We start from the raw sequence: 17,849 nt of genomic DNA on the forward strand, positions 1-17,849 counted from the left end.
GCGATCGCGTCACTTGCACAACACCAATCCCACGCGACAGCGTGAGCGACGCGATCGCGTCGCATGGATTGCACCACCACCCCAGAGGAGACAGAGAGTTGCGCTGGAATTGTGCGTTTAGCACAATTTCCAGCGACGTGGTCGCATGCCTCATGCGACCGCGTCATTCATAATTTACTCATTCCATGTGATCGCATCACTCATGCGATCGCGGCGACCCCCATTCTACCCCAGCCACGCGATCGCGTGCTCCACGCGATCGCGTGGATTCAAATTTAATAACCCCCAGCCACGCGAAACCCTACCCATTCGCGCCCCCCAACCCCCTCTCCTTCCTCTCTTCTCTCCACAACCACCACCCACAACTTCCAGCCACCACCCAGCCACCCTACGCTGCCGCCGCACCACCAACCACCCCCCAGACCTCACCGTACCACCACCCTATCCCCTATTCTCCCCTCTTTTCTTCTTCTTTCTTCCTCTTCCTCCCTCCATCGCCACTGCCCCCCTCCGCGACCACCAACCACTGCCGCCGCTCCGTCCCAGCCGCGCCACCCATCCGCCACCCACGCCCCCTTCCCTTCCTTCCCCTTTCCCCCCCACCCCATTCCCCTACCAAAGCCCCTGCCTCCGAACAGCACCCACCGCCGCAGCGCCACCCTCAGCCGCCGCGTCAGCCACCACCATCACCTACCCCCAACCACCTCTCTGCCCCACTTTCTTTCCTACGCCTTCCAGGTTCCGCCGAACGCCACTCTTCTATCATTCGTAGTTAATTCCATATTTTTTTGATTATGTTCATCATTAGGCTAGTTAGATATGCATGTTGTAGTGGATTTTAGGTTGTTAGGTAGCCTAGGATGTGGTTAGTGGATTTAGGCCTGATTAATTGCGTTGTTCGTGTTTCTTGTTTTCTACTTTTCGCAGTTCTGCTGTTACTGTTAGTATTGTTCATATGCTGTAATTTCTTGTTTCATGCTGCTCTTTACACTGCTTTTCCATGTTCATATTCCTTATATGTAATTGCAGCTATATTTTTAACTCATATGAACTCTGATGACTGCTGTTTATTTTCCGGGACAATCCAATTTTCGCCGGAACGCTGCCCAAATTTCTGTAAACTATTTTAATTTTCATTCATGTTTTGGTTTTGGCATTTTGAACTATGCTTTCCTCTGCTTTTACCAAACCAATTCATGATTGCCAGGGCAAGCTTTCTTATTCTTTTTGATTTCTTGGTTCTTAATCTGCATTTTTTATGTTTAGATTCCAATTTTTATTATTTCTATATCTATCTGAATCATCATCAACCTCATTTCCTTGTTCGGATATGAGTTACCTATAGCTTCTAATTGTGAATGCTTGTTACTTGGAATATGATCATTATGCCACTTACTTTAACCCACTTTTTACTAACTCACTAATTTTAACTTCCTAAACTCTTTTTCAATTCTAACCAAACCTAACCTTTCAAAACATCTCTTCTGGTTTTTCACTTTCTTTTAACATTCTAACCAAGGCATGATGATACTTTTTCTAATTAACTTGAATGGAAGTACATTTTGGATTGTGACATTTTTCTTCTCAGTATTCTAACTCTTATACAATCCTTAATGCAAATTTACTTAACTCAATTTCCTCTTCTATTGCTACTTTGCCACTTTGTGTTTCTTTTGATTATTTGCCTATTTGTTTTCCTGTTTTTTTATATATCCTGGTTTTCTATTTTTCAGGATGTCAGACACCCAGAGAAAAGGAAAAGGAAAGGCAACAATTGGCAAACGGAAAAGAGGAGAAGCCTCCATGTCCATACTGGACCTCATGCATGATGACTCCTGGTGGGAGAAACACTTTACCCCGCAGGAGAAGGCTGACCAACTACTCCCTGCTACTGATCCCATTAAATTTGCAAACTGATACTGCGAGCTGAAGTATCCGGTGTTTGTAAATTCCAGGAACCTGTACCTGGAAAGGACTCTGAAGATCCCAGAAGAACTCCAGCAATACACCTCTTATCAGATCAAACAAAGAGGCTGGTTCTTCCTGGAGAGAAACCTGACTGAGGTCAATGCATCTTGGGTAAGGGAATTCTACTGCAATTACTTCAAAACTTCCCTAGATGCAGTAAACCTAAGAGGGAAGTAGATACTGGTCACTGAAGAGGCCATAGAGGATGTTCTGAAGCTTCTGCCTAAATCCGATCAGCTGGATGGTTATCAAAAAGCTGAAGAGGATATGCGCTTCATGAAGTTTGATTGGGATGCCGTCAAGGCGAGGATAGCCCTTGACCCGACTGTTCCATGGGTCATGGGTCAGAACACCACCATGCCTAAGAGAATCAAGCGGGCATACTTGAATGATGAGGCTCAGCTATGGCATCAGATCCTTAGCAACTTTATTATGCCGAGTACTCACGAGACGGAGCTACCTGCCGCTATGATCACCCTCCTATGGTGTGTGATGGAGGGTAAGGACTTGTACCTGCCACGCTTCATTCGGTACTACATGGCCAGGGTCCACGTCCGAGGCACTCTTCCCTTTCCTTATCTGATTACACAGCTAGGCCGTCGAGCTGACGTGCCTTGGGAGGATGCTGATGAGAAGCCACCTGCTGTAGAATGCAAGAAGATTATCCCTCACAGCAGGAACTTTTTGGCTTTGGGCTACAGACCTCTATTCCTCACTCCTACTGATGAGACAGCCACACCATCTGCCGGCCCCTCTTCCTCTACAGCTACCCCTGCTACCACCATTGCACCTCCACCTGCCTCAGAGCCGGTTTATCACCTAGTGCACCGCCTGTTTCGACAGCTAGACCAGATGGAGCACCACAACTGGCGCCGATATGAGAGAGCTGAGCGTCGCAGCAAGTGACACTATGAGCACCTGAAGCTGATGATACGATCTGGCGATATTCCCTCCGAGCCTGACACACCATCAGAGCCATCTGAGGAGAAGGCGGATGATCATGAGGCAGATACCCACCCCCAGAGAGAGGCTGCGCAGGTAGGCACAGAGCAGGCTGCATCACAGCCAGAGGCCCCACATCAGATTCAGGTTTCCGATCCTGAGATCCCTATTCAGTCAGCACCTCCTCTGCAGCAGACAGATCCTCAGACCACCACCACAGAGACTCCAGCTACCCACCCTTCTAGTGATGACACCCCTTCACACCCTGCTTGAGTGAGCATCAGGGACGATGCTTCATTTTAAGTGTGGGGAGGTCGCCATCTCTGGCGTATTTTTTGGTGAACCACTACAGACTCTTTCATTTTATTTTGCTACTTTTTCTGTATTTTTCTCTTTTATTTTTATTTTTATTTTCTCAGCACTTATACACTGCTATTTTCATGTATTTTTACTCTATTTCTGCATTTTGCACTTTTAGTTCATACTTTAGCCATTTAGTTTAGTTTGCAATTCTAACTTATTAGTTATCGAAAATGTGGATTAATTAGTATAGTTTACCCTTTTTAGCATAAGATAGCTTAGTTTAAATTGAAATTATAAAAGGAAGTAAACTAGAGACTTGAACATAATAGAAACAATCCACACACCTTGTATATATAGCATTATATGTTAGTTAGTTAACAACATTTCATCAAGGAGAAACATTAGAACTTTAAAGCCACCTTAAGTTTTACATTGAGAGTAATGGGAACTCTTAATTTTTACTTGCATGACATGTATAACTGATATATGATTTTTGAGTTAGAAAACACACAGCCTGTGAGTTTTGAGCTTAATTGTATGGTTACATTCAAACCATAATTTTTATTCCTGTGTGTTCCGCCCTTCTTTTTTATTTTGATGTTCTTTACTTTGTTTTAATCTATATGTCCGATTATAAAATATAGATACATACCAAGAAAGTGATTGAGGCCATTGTTTGATTTTAGCTCACTATTCCCAAATTAGCCTACCTTTTACATCACCATTGTTAGCCCCCTTGAGCCTTTAAAACCCCTCTTGTTTTATAACCACATTACTAGCCCTAAGCAGAAAAACAAAATAAAAATCCCAAGTTGAATTCTTGGTTAGCTTAAGATAGAAATTGTATGTTGTGTAAGTAGGGAAACTTTATGGGAACATGGATGATAGAAACAAAGGTATAATGTTGAAAAGTTTCAAAATAAGAATCTTTGGGAAACATGCTCATGTGAAATCAAAGTAAGTAAGTTACCATGTGTAAAAAAAAATTTATTTCAGTATTTGAATAAAGGGGATACGAAAGAATTCCCCAATTGCAAAATAAAATAATGCACATGGGATAAAAATTAAAATTAAGGCATGAGCATGTAACATCAAAAGTGGGAAAAATATGGGAAAATAGGTAAAGAAGCTCTGCTTTACAAAATATGTATGTTAGGTGAGATCTTAGACTAATCAAGGATTCACTTAATTAGCTCACTTAGCCTTATACATATACCCTTACCTTTACCTTGGCCCCATTACAACCTTAATTAAAGACCTCATGATTTTTGTATGCCTAAATTCTATAATTGTTGATTGGTTAGATGAAGAACAAAGTTGTAGAAAGTAAGGATAAAAAGAAGAATAGAGTGATTAACCCAATAAACACTGAGTGAATAGAGAGTAAACACAAAATCCAGTGAAGGTTCAATAGCTCATTAACATATATCTCTGCTTGAATTATTAATTGTCTTGCAAGTTTATAAAATATTTTTCTTTTTCTTTCCCATCTCAATTGTAAAAGTGCTTTATCATTATCTGAGGTCTGGCCATATATATAAATTCCTTGAGAAATGTGAATTAATTCAACTACATGTAAGCTTTATATACAAGTGAATAAAAATAATTAGAATTGCATGATGCATTTAGGTAGTTGCATTTCCACCACTTCAACCTTACCTTACTCTTTATCTTGGATTTAGCATGAGGACATGCTATTGTTTAAGTGTGGGGAGGTTGATAAACCCATATTTTATGATATATTCTGTGCCTAATTTAAGTGATTTATTTAATCCTTCACCCACTTATTCATATTAATTGCACGATTTTACTTTCCCTTCCTTATTATGTGATGTATGTGAAAAACATGTTTCCTATGCTTTAAAAGTAATTATTTTAATTTCCCTTTATTACCATTCGATACCATGACTCGTGTGTTGAGTAATTTCAGATCTTCTAAGGCAGGAATGACTTAAAGGATGAAAAGGAAACATACAAAATTGGAAGGAAAGCATAAAACGAAGTTTTTACTGAAACAGGCAGTGACGTGATCGCATGGACGACGCGGCCGCATGCCAGCGCGAATTCACTGCGACGCGACCGCGTGCTTGACGCGGACGCATGACTGACGCGACCGCGCGACAAGGAAAACTCCAATTGACGCGACCGCGTGATAGAAGCCACGCACCAAAAACTACAGAAAACGCTCCCAGCAATTTCTGAAGCACTTTTTGGCCCAAATCCAAGTCCAGAAGGCACAGATCAGAGGTTATGAAGTGGGAGAATGCATCCATTCAAAGGAGAGTCTCCAATTTTAGTCACTATTCATGAATTAGATGTAGTTTAGAGGGAGAGGTTCTCTCCTCTCTCTTTTAGGATTTAGAATTAGGATTTCTTTTGCTTTTAGGATTATCTCTATTTGTCAGGTTCAATATTCCTTTTTATTTACCTTCTCAATTTAGTTTATGAATTCTTCTATGTTACAGATTATTCTTTTGATTAATGTTATTTGAGGTATTTCATTTTACTATTGCTCTCCTTTATTTATATTACTGTTGCTTACAATCTGAAGATATTTTTATTCCGGTAGATTTACTTTTTCCCTTTTTGATCTTGGTTAAGAAATCAGTAACTCAGGAGTTATCAAACTCAAACATGATTGATAATTGTTGTCTTTGCTAATTGAATTGAACTTCAATAATCCCAATCTTCCCTTAGGGATTAATTAGGATTTGAGGATCTAACTAATTAGTCACTTGACTTTTCTTTACTTCAAGTAAAGACTAACTGAGTGGAATTAAGATTCAATCTTCATCATCATTGATAAAGATAACTAGGATAGGACTTCTAATTTCTCATACCTTGCCAAAAGTTTATTTTACAGTTATTTATTTACTTTACAGTCTTTTACTTATTTCAATTGCAATTTAAATTACTTGCTCCTCATCTTCAAAACCCCAATTTACAATCTCCATAACCGATAATAAGAACATACTTCCCTGTAGTTCCTTGAGAAGACGACCCGAGGTTTAAATACTTCGGTTATCAATTTATTTAGGGGTTTGTTACTTGTGACAACCAAAATGTTTGTACGAAAGAATTTCTGTTGGTTTAGAAACTATATCTACAACGCGACTATTTTTATAAAATTCTTTACTAGCATAAATCCTAACATCAGTGGTGGACCGATTAGACCAAAATACACTGCACAATGTAAAAAGAGCATTTCATCTAGATTACAGCAGCAACAGTGACACCTCCTCACCTGATGTTATGATATTGTCCGGGTCTGAATCATCCGAGCTTCAAGAATCATCAGATGAGGATGAAGATTCAACAATAGAGGGTAATAACCCTAACAATCCAATAATTGTGTGTGATGAAAGCAATTCAACCATTGAGTTGAGCAAAGACAGTTCTGAAAGAGAATAAATACCTAACAATAGGTAATGTGACACTTAATTTATGTATTTATCCATAAATTTTATTTCTAGATAACATTGAGATAAATTTTAGGATGGAGACTAACAATGTAAGCTATCCTCAAGCAGGTACAATCCATAGGTTTCCTATAGAAAAACATTGACACGTACTGACGTGACCAGAAGTAGGCTGGTAAGTTGATTCTAAATAATTCATATCAATTTTATGCAAACACATCAAATTCTAATTATCCATTTACGATACATAACCTTAATAATTTCTCCCAAAACACTAACAATGCTTCATTTTTTTGCAGTACATGGGTGCTAGTTTTGCTGCACATCTCACTCCATTTGGACATGGTTCAATTTGGCAAATCGCTGGTCCATCATCTAGCGGAGGCAACAACATCTTTTTTTTCCATCTACTCAAAAGTCAAGGAAGAAATACAGAGTGGAAATTCAGGGTGGATTGGGCCGAATGTTGTCAAACTTATAACTTGAAGGAAAATGACACCATTATCTTGAAGATGGACTCCTTGCAGAACCGCCGGGTAGATCTGACAATTGAAATATCTTAAAGCCTGTGGGTGATTGGGATCCTAAAGTTTACATTCACCATATTTTGAACTCATGAAGTGTATTGCTAATATTATAGTGTTTTCAATGTCTATGTTATTATGAAGTGACTAAGTTTGTATGTATAAGCTTCATCCAAAATTTGCTAGTCTTTCTGAGTATAGAGAACTTCATGGATTGAATGGTCTAGCGCCTGCTGCTGCTGCAGATCTTTTCATTATGACATGATGCAAAATTTGGTTACCTATTTACAGTTTACATATTCAACATATATTGAAAAAATGGATTCAGCAGTAATTGGGTAAAATATAGTGAATACACCATTCATTATATTAAAAAAAACTTAGTGTTTTCGTAAATAGTGACAATGAGAACAGAGTTATTATTATAAAATATATAGTTAAACTTACTCTACAATAAATCAACTAATCATAAGTAAACTGTTCGAGTTAAGTCACAAGAGCTTGAAAAATATGGTAAGTGAACGAAGTTATCAACCCACTCGAAGACAACTTATTAACTAATAATTTGGTTATGCGTATAACGTTAATACTACTCCTTGTGTTTTAAAATAACAAAATTATATTGTTACGTAGATTCAAGCAAATATCTATAAATTGATGCTATTCTGATATACCTTAATAATACATGATGTCCTAATTTTTTTTCGTTAAAAACTTTTATTTATAATTTTGTGCCATCAATGTCAAAATCGTGTATTCAGAGAATTACGTATTTCACTCTCAAATTGACATGAGAGAGAGCTAATAAGATCCAAATGTTTTTGAAATTACTTTATCTAATAAAAAAATAAACAATTGAATAGAAAATCATGACTGATTTTGTGGTGTACACATAGCCTTGTCATCATTTTAAGTATATGCGTTAGTAGTAGCACTAACAAAAGAAGATAAACGCATGCACCAAAAGAGGAAATTATTAATGATATGATACAATTGAGAAGTGTCTTAAAATTAATCCAAAACACAAACATATAGAATAGGTAACATTTCACAAAACTCACAACACATAGAAATGATTGGTTCGGTGTCACAATGCCAATGCTAAAATGATCAAAGATTAGTGCACATTTCCATTTAACTCCTAACAACAGTTCTTTATAACCTCATGGGTAATACTCATGCTAAACTAAGGTAACAATGAGTATTTATAATCCAAAAAGTACAAAATAATTTAACAAAGGAAGAGCTACCAGCCGGAACATTCATTGCATTGAGAGTCAATATTTTCAAACCCTTTGAAAATCTCTGAGTGAACTATATATCCATCTACGTCCTCACCAGAGGCTCCTGCTGCTACTCGTATAATATCTTCAATAAGTACGAAGTTCCCTAATATATCAACATGAGCACCACTCTGGGTTTCCCTTCCTTCGAGAAGATTAGCCGGAGCAGCATGTTCATACTCTCTTATGAAGGATTAAAGCGGATTTTTCCCCGCCAACCTTTTGCACACATGAAGCAAACGCTTAAAACAGGAACGGTTTCATCCCCATTGGCACTATAAACTCCATCCTTTAAAACAGGGTCCTCATCTCCACCATTTGCTGATGTGTCAATCTGAAACGGAATGTAGCATTCCGATTGGGAAGTTGACTTATAAACATAGGCTCTTTACGTTGGGATTCCAACCCCATACATAGAGTAAATTTCCATATCTGGAGCATGTGGTAATCTGCAGCAGCAGGAAAAAATATAACACAAACCACAAAGAGAAGTAGTATGAATAAACAACGGATTTTAAAACACACACACACACACACACACACACACACACACACACACACACACACACACACACACACACACACACACACATATATACATAAGCTACATAGCAAAAGAACCCAGAAACTACTCCGCTTCAAGAATCCAGATGCCTAGTAAGGAGCCTCTCGACCTGCATCTAAAAATAACAACACAGTATGGGGTGAGAACCGGAGGTTCTTAACATGGTAAAGGTGCCACACACATAATATACAAGGTCTTGGGAATGCCAGAGGCAATTCTAGAATGCTGACACTCAGTTATAAAGCTTAATTCTAAACAGAAGCCATAAAAAGGGTAGGTGTTCTAAGGAATACTAAACTTACTTAATCCTAACTTTATCACCAAACCGATCCACCTTTCCTCCGTTCCTCCATCACCAATGATTTAACAGAGACAAAGAACCAACCAATTCCAAGCACAAGTAGAAAACAGGTAGTGCAGGTAGCAAATATAACAAATAGCATAATATATATTCAGGTAGGCAATCCCAAGTAAGGCTTAGCAAACAAACAAACAAAATGCATATGATGAATGTCTATCCTACTAGCTGTGAGCTCACGTGTCAGTTACTTTGCCAGAACCTGACACATCTGGTAGCTAACCCAGACATTAGTCTCTAGGATGCGTATCTCCAGGAGGATCATAAACAAAGGAGAGTGCCTTTCCACGTTCTCCTGGAGGTTTCACGAAGGAGAGTGCCTTTCCACATCGAAGGAGTGTGCTTTTTCACCTTGCAACCAGAGAAGAATGTGGGGGAAACAATACGAAGGAGAGTGCCTTTCCACCTTCCCCACATCTATATCACGACAAGAGAGGAAACTTCCGTCCTCAACTTGTCATATCGACCATTTTGGCCACACACAATCATCCCCAAATCTCATCATTTATCATCATCATTTCCTTACATTTGTTCTTTATAGCCATAGCAACATGTATTCATTTAACTTTCACATCATTCTCTTATAATTCATCACGTTTACCCTTTTTTTCATCCCCGAGTTACCTCAATTTCCTAGCTTCAACTAATTACTAAGCTTACTAATAAGATCTAGGGTTAAAAGAATAAAAATAGAGGTTTAGAAGTTTAGAATTCAGTTTAAAAATTCAAAATCTGGTTTCGCAAAAAACAGGGCCATGCGTATGCGTTGGCCATGTGTACGCGTGGGTAGGCATTTAGCTCAGGTTGCGTATGCATCCCTTGGTTACACGTACGCATGTAAGCGCCCATACCACGCGTACGCGTCAGCCACGCGTACGCGTCAGCCATGCGTACGCATGGATGCACGAGTTTCCAAAAAAAATCTTCCACCAAGCCTGAATCTGCAGCTTTGCCACTTTAAACCCCGAACTTCCGGCATGCATAACTTTTCCGTCTTAAAACATTTTTCCTCCATTCTTGAAACGGCATAAACTTCACAAATTCAATTTTCATACAAAACCAGTTTGAAACCATTTAGGAGTCCGGAAGCCAAGTTATGAGTCACCGAAGTTCGGCCAAAAATCAAATTTTACAAAAGCTTCAAAACCTCTTTTCCTTGAAATTCAGTTTCAACCTAATGTTTCATGCACCAAAATCAGCTCAACATCACATTACCATTACCATAATAATCATCCCATAACTACCATAGTTCAACCCCACAATATCATATATCAACCTACACACACACACACACACACACACACACACACACACACACACACACACACACATATATATATATATATATATGCATAACCTCAAACCAAACACTTATTACCTAGTCTACAAGATTCATCAATCAACCACCTCAAATTCATATTCATCATCATACATTAGCAACATCATTAACTCATCATCATTAATTCCAATAAACTCATATTCATCATCATACGTTAACAACATCATTAATTCCAACACCAACATCCACATCAAACCAAAACCCAACCATGTTCAAGATGTATCAATAAAGAACTAAGCCATTCACATATTCAAACATTCATTCCTATCCTACGGTCATCTCAACTAAGTTTTCACAGAGCATTACATATTAAATGTGCGAAACCTAACCCATACCTTGGCTGATTCCCGCGTTGGTCCAAGGCAACCCTTAAGTCATACACACAGCCCCACAATTCACAAAACCGCCAAGACTTTGACGCCAATTCTTCACCAAGCCTTCAAATGTCCACAATTCAATTCCAAAACTTGTATACACACACCTAGTTCACACCTATTATGCATATATGATTCAAAATTCAGAATTCACATACTCATAACAAAGAATTTGGCCAAGGCAAGAAACCTCACCGTACGCCAGACCAAGAGAGCCAAAACCAACAAGCTCCACAAGCTAATTTGAACCTAGAGAATCAAAATTAACAAATTCTTAACTTGGGCACACATAATTTTTGAAAATTGAGGGGAAGGAGAGGTTGGAGTGTTAGAGTATCTTACCAAAAAAATTTTACTGATAGAATTGTAGAGCTCGACGCGGTGAACACATGGTGGCAGATGGTGCGGCAATCGGAGTTCGGATGAAGAAGTTATGGTGGATAGAATGTGGTGTTAGGTTTATGTCTTCTTCCCTTTCACAATGGGTGCTGCTTCATCGTGTTTGCTGAGTGAAGGGAAGAAGAGTGCCTCTTCTTTAATTACTTGGGCTGACTAGTTGGGACTTGGGCCCATTTTGGGCCCAATTCAATTGGTTCGGCCCGTTCAGCCCAATCTTAGGTCAAATTTTTTGAAATTGGTGTCAAAATTCTCATTTTAATAAGCTCTATTCTAATTTAATATAATATTCACATTTTTTATTTTCTTTATTAAAAGTTAATTTATTGACTAATTATTCACTAATTTTATGGGGTTTACATCCTACCCACCTAATTAAGAATTTTGTCCTCAAAATTCAAATTCAGTTACCTGAAAAGAGGTGTGGGTAGTCATCTCGTTTCGAATTCAATACTCCTTCGTTTTAATCACTTGGTCTCAATTGCTCACCGCTCCTAACCTCGTCGAAATAATTTCTAAGAAGGTGCAACTTCCCTTTTTCTAACTATCTATGTCTTCACTTCCAATTAAATCATTTGGTTGGGATCGCGTAGTTAAAATCTTAGTTTGAATTTCACTAACCCTTTATCTATTGTTTCGGTTTTCAATTTAGAACCTAGGTTGTCAAATCTTTCGGGGTTGGGTTGATACCGGCGTGACTAACATACCATGACACCTTAATGTATAGCCTTGTCATTTTTCCTCCGATGGGTGAAAGGTAGATGGATTTTTGTCATTCAATTCACAATTACCTAATGGTATTAAATCCTTCGATCATTGCTAAAGTTTTTCTATTGGGGCATCGTCATGGCACCATGAGGTTGCATCCACCCACTTCCTAAGTTTTTGGTTAATGTGTCGTTAGGTTCAGGTGTGATGAATCTCGACACAGGTTGCTTTCTGCTTTCAAAGTTCAAAAACTTGTTATATCAGGACATCTAAGTAATCAGTGCATATTGACGCGTCGATTAAACCGCATACAACACGGTCGACAAAACTAAAGCTTCAGATCTCTTCTTGTTTTGGTATACTACTCATTCCGTCTTCCGTATTTTAAAAGTTTTTCTCCTATTGAGTTATCGCCTTGATGGCTATATTTAGGACTATACAAGCTGTTCGCCAAACTCGAGGCAACTTTTGGGAAATACTAAACTAAAAAACACTCACACCATACACATGGTGTTCACATGAAATGGAAAGGACATTTGGTATTGTGACCGTACTAAGTCTAAAACGAATGACAACATTCACAAGGAGAAAAATTAAAGTGCATTGTAGGAAGGAATTCAACTTGATCATGTGATAGAGAGAGAGAACAGGGGACATTGAGTCAAGTAAGTTTCAACTGACTTTTGGAGAGTGCAGATTGCGGAGGTGAGCAACTCCACTCATGGCATATTGCGTTGACGCTGGTTGAAACTAGATATTTATTGGACTATCTTTTATTGATATATGAATTTATATGACTAAGTTTAAATTGCATGTACAAGCATGAGACTTGAATACTTTGGAGACCTTGACACCCAATAAGTAAGCACCAATGTTCCTGTGCATGATGGCAATAAATCCGCTGGAATATTAGTAGTGTTGTATATTGAATATGAAATACATCTAATGGTATTATTATTATTATTGAAATTATATTTCAAATAGAAAATTAAATAGGCAAGAAAAGTAAATACTTCTTGCATGTTTAGATTAGAATACATATATGATCATACATCATATGGCTATGACTCCATCCCCTGAGAAATCACCGTGGAGAGTAGCAAATAGTCCTTCTTTCCAACTGCATCAATGCTTGCAAATGCTAGGAAGTCATTTATGGCTAAGAATATCATTTGGATTGCTGGTGCTGGTCTTTTGATATTTATTTTGTTATGCGTTTATATTTTTATACTGTGGTGCTTTAAGCGAGGCCAGAGAAGAAAAATGCCAAGAAGCAAAATGTTGGTGTCTTCGAGAGTCCTTTACATAAACCTACTTGTAGTGACACTTCCTTTGAAGCAACCAATCGGAAGAAATTCTTTGTTGGGAGACAGTATGCAGCCGAAGTTTTATATATGCATGTAGATGTTTATTTTTCATGTAAATGAGATGTTTATTTTTAATGTAAATGGGATATTTTAATGTATTTAATGGTCAATTTAAGATGATCATTTTAGTAGGTATGCGGATGATTATTTTAATTTTTATGTAGATGATTATTTTGACTGGATTGAGTTTAGTTATATATAATTACAATATATTAGATATTCAATTCATTAGGTATGCAGATGATTATTTTTATTCTTAAGTGGATGGTTATTTTTACTAAAGGTGAGTGGCGTGTGGCAAGCCAAGCAGCGAAGGTGGAGTGGAATGATTATTGATGAAGGTGGGGTGGCTGCTGGTTGAAAAAAAAGAGGGTATTGAAATGAAATGTTTTGGTAAATTAGAATTTTGGATCGTTATTTTTTTGAAATAATTAATTGGATTTTTTTAAAATTTAAAATTTAAAATTAGGGGATTTTGAAATTTAAAATTCGATGTGAAATAACTGAATAAGAATTTTTGAATTTAGAGTGGACGGGTTTTTATTATTTATCCCTATTGGGCTAAATAATTAGCCCATTGTACATATTGTACAGTAGGGATTCATTTTTTAAATAAAATTAGGGTTCTACAATTCATTGTAGCTGTGCTTAAGGAGTGTCTTGATTGCCTTATTTTTCACCACCTATAAGAGATTCCAATTCGTTTTAATTTTTTCATAAGTTTGAATTATACTGTAAATATATTCCATGATTTATCATTATGCAAATTAATAAATTATCTATTAATTTTGTTTTCATGCAGTGAAAGATCCTCTTGTTTTCTAGTTTTATTAGATTCTCAATTAAAAAAGAAGCGATCTGCAAGATTTTAAATTTGTGATGACGATAGTGATTGTCCTTTCTATTCTCTCTTTTCACAAAGTTTCGTTCAACCATCAAATATTTTTTTTAATTTTGGAAAACAACAAAGAAGAAAATCTTCACAAGTCGGAAGTACGAAAGGTGCAATTCAATTTAATAATGATAATATGTTATAAATTAATAACAAATATTTGGTTATATTCATCTACTTTGTAAATAAAAGCACCTAAGCCCATGACTATCAAAATTTATATATATATGTATATGTTTTGTTGATGATCATATTGTGATTTATATGCTTTCTTCTTCTTTTTTTAGAAGTTCTTAGTAAATTTAGTGAAATTCACAACCTAAACCTGCATTATTTCAACTATAATCTATATATACTGGGAGAAAATGTTGATAAAAGAAAACTCAATAATACGTTGGTAGTTAGCGTTATTTCTTTACTTTAATTTTAGTTGAATGAATCATTTTCATCGTTATGTATATGTTGGAACACTATCGTCAAATTAAACAAGACCAAAAATTAATAAAGTTGTACCGTACAACTATTGATAATGTTTAGCAATGGGTAAAATTATCATGTAGTTATGTTATGTCATAAATTGTCTTTAATTTATGCATATTTTGATAAAATTATTTCTAAGAAAGAATTATTTATGTTTTAATAAATAATCTAATAAATTCCTATAGTTTTAATTCACCATGTTTGATTGTGCTAGGTAAACATAATGTCTACGTACATGGATAATGAAAATCTAATTCGGACAATCATTTGGGTGATGATTTCAATTATGAATCGATTTCAGATGATGAATATTCATTAGATGTTACTAGCAATAAATGAAGATACAGGTGAAGTTAAAAGAATTGTGAATTTAATGGTGGATGAGTAGTGGGTTTTACTCCAAAACTCATTGGATAAGGTGAGATATCACTAAATCCTTATGTTTAGTTGTATGTCATAAACCCTAACTTTAATTCTTGTTGTTTTACGTGATATAGAGTGTTCTTGGTGTTATTTGGCATTGAGTGAAGGCTTGAAAGCTTGTGGTGAAGTGGTTTTGTGCGTAGAGGATAATCGGCCAAGGTATGGTTTCAGTTTCCTTTATGTAATATGTAATGTTTAGTGAAACTTATGTTAGTGGACCATAGGATAGGATTGAATTGGATATATGGTTGTTTGAACTATGTTTGTGGTATATGCATGATGATGGAGAATAAAGAAAAGGTATATGTCGAGGTATGATTGTGGTGGATTCTAATATGATGATGGATTGATGTTAATTGTTGGTAGTTATTGATTATTGTGGGTGATGGTGATTGTTGGGGATTATTGGTGTTGATGATGTTTGATGATTATTGATGCTTGTGATGATTTTGATGAACTAAGATGGTGATTGTTTGTGTTTGATTGTGAATGTTGATGATGATAATGAGTATTGAATATTATGGTTGGTGTTGTTAACAATTGGTGGTGATTGTGAGCTTTAATTATGATTGAGTTGAGGAAGTGAGGAGTTTGATAAAAATCTAAGTAAGTTAGTGAGGATTAAATGGTTTTAATAGTGAATGAATGAGAGATGTTGAGAAATATTGGTATGAGGTTTTGTGTTGGTTTTAGGTGTGTTTGATTTAGTTTGGATTTGAAGTTTTGGAAATTAGAGAATTTTGTTGAATTTGGTAAAGCTTTGTTTTTATCGAACTTTAGCGGATCATAACTTGAGCCTCAGATCTTGAAATTTAATGATTTTTATTTTTAATTAAAGATGACTTTGAGAGCATTAAAATGATATAAAGTTTGGGAAAAATGGAGTTTTGTAAAGGAAGTTATGAACGTTTAAAGTTCGGTATGAAAATCTTATTTTTTGCAACTTTAAATTTTTCTGAGTTTGATAAAATATGCGTACACGAACCTGTGCACGTGATGTGGGCTTTCTCTATTGCCTGGGGGTCTCGTGTACGCAGACACTAGTATGCGTACACGAGCATGTAATTTCAAGGCATGCGTACGCGAGAATTTAACACGCGACGCGAGCATTCCATTCAGGTGGGAATACTAGTGTATGCGAGCAGGGTGTCGCGTACGTGACCACCTAATTTTAACAACATGCGTGCGCAGATAGGAGTCTTGCGTATGCGAGACCCCTGTTTTGCAGAAAAATAGTTTTTCTTAACTTTTCAAGGGTTTTCTAACTTTCCAAACTTCTTTATCTACTGTTTAAGATTGCTAACTAGTAATTAGGCCTTAAGACTAATAGAGATGGGTTAGTGGACTAAATTGATAATTTATGTATGAGTTTAGAAGACGGTGACTTAGACCTCGTATATCAGTTGGATGGAGTTGTCATGTGAACTGATGGGGAGCTGGGTTTATGATGAACTTGTGATATTGAGGCTAGATGATGAGATTGATTATCTGATTGTTATATGCATTGTTCTTCGTTGTAGGAGCTGTGGCAGTCTCCCGCCTACGTTCGGATGTGAGGGTTATGGTAGTCTCCCACTCACGTGATACGAATTGTATTGGTAAGTCGCTATACGCCTCAAGCAATGGCTGTGGCAGTCTCCCGCTTGTTGAGGTAGTGGTGCCGGCGTAGGTGCCGAGGCAGTCTTCTGCCTACGTTGAGATGTGAGGACTGAGACAGTCTCCTGCTCGCATAACCTTTCTACTGCAAGAGTGAACATGGGCACTATAACCTTAAAGAGTGTGCCAGGCACTATATCCATGAGTTGAGAGTGAGCAGGGCACTATATCCCTGGCATGGCAAAGAGGCGACATCCCGAGGATGTGTCGGGTTGGCATTTTGAACCGACAACTGATATTACGAGCCAAATAGGATAGACATTCATCATATGCATCTCTTATGTGCTTGTTTGCTTTGATTACTTGTCGTCTGCCTAAATATATAATATGCCTACTTGCTTCTTGAATTACTTGCGATACATGAATATTACCTGTGTATTACTTGTTTGCATATACTTTTGATTGTCTGGTGCTGAGGAGGTCAAGTAGGCGGCAGCAATGGGATCGTGTGGAGGGTAGGCTAGCGAAGACTGTGGGATATATCGGTGTGCTTGGTATTAGTTAGAAATCTCCTAAGTTTAGATAACCCTGTTTATAGTTTATGGTTTAAGTTATTTATTCTATTAAACTTGAATATCTGTATTTGATGTGAAGTTCTAGGATTGCATTTGGCATCCCAAAACCTTATATCTTACATATTAGACACTGTTACCAGACTGAGAACCTCCGGTTCTCATACCATATGTTGTTGTTTTTCAGATGCAGGTCGCAACCCACCTCGGTGAGTTTGTGGATATGGTGACAGAGCAGAGGATGATCTTTCTTATGCTTTATTTTACTTTACTTTTGTTGTAGTTATTCTCCCACTTTTGTATTTTATACTTTATTACCTTAGAGGTTTACTTGAGAGAT

At 37.2% G+C, this 17,849-nt stretch overlaps 1 pseudogene; it reads right to left on the reverse strand.

Annotated features, from left to right (window-relative positions):
• Nucleotides 1–3,273: 3,273 nt before the first annotated feature.
• LOC148550648 (phospholipid:diacylglycerol acyltransferase 1 pseudogene) lies at nucleotides 3,274–17,140 on the reverse strand (annotated as a pseudogene).
• Nucleotides 17,141–17,849: the final 709 nt, after the last annotated feature.

Source organism: Arachis ipaensis, chromosome B7, assembly GCF_059453495.1.
Source record: "Arachis ipaensis isolate K30076 ecotype BB chromosome B7, ASM5945349v1, whole genome shotgun sequence".
Lineage (NCBI taxonomy): Eukaryota > Viridiplantae > Streptophyta > Magnoliopsida > Fabales > Fabaceae > Arachis > Arachis ipaensis.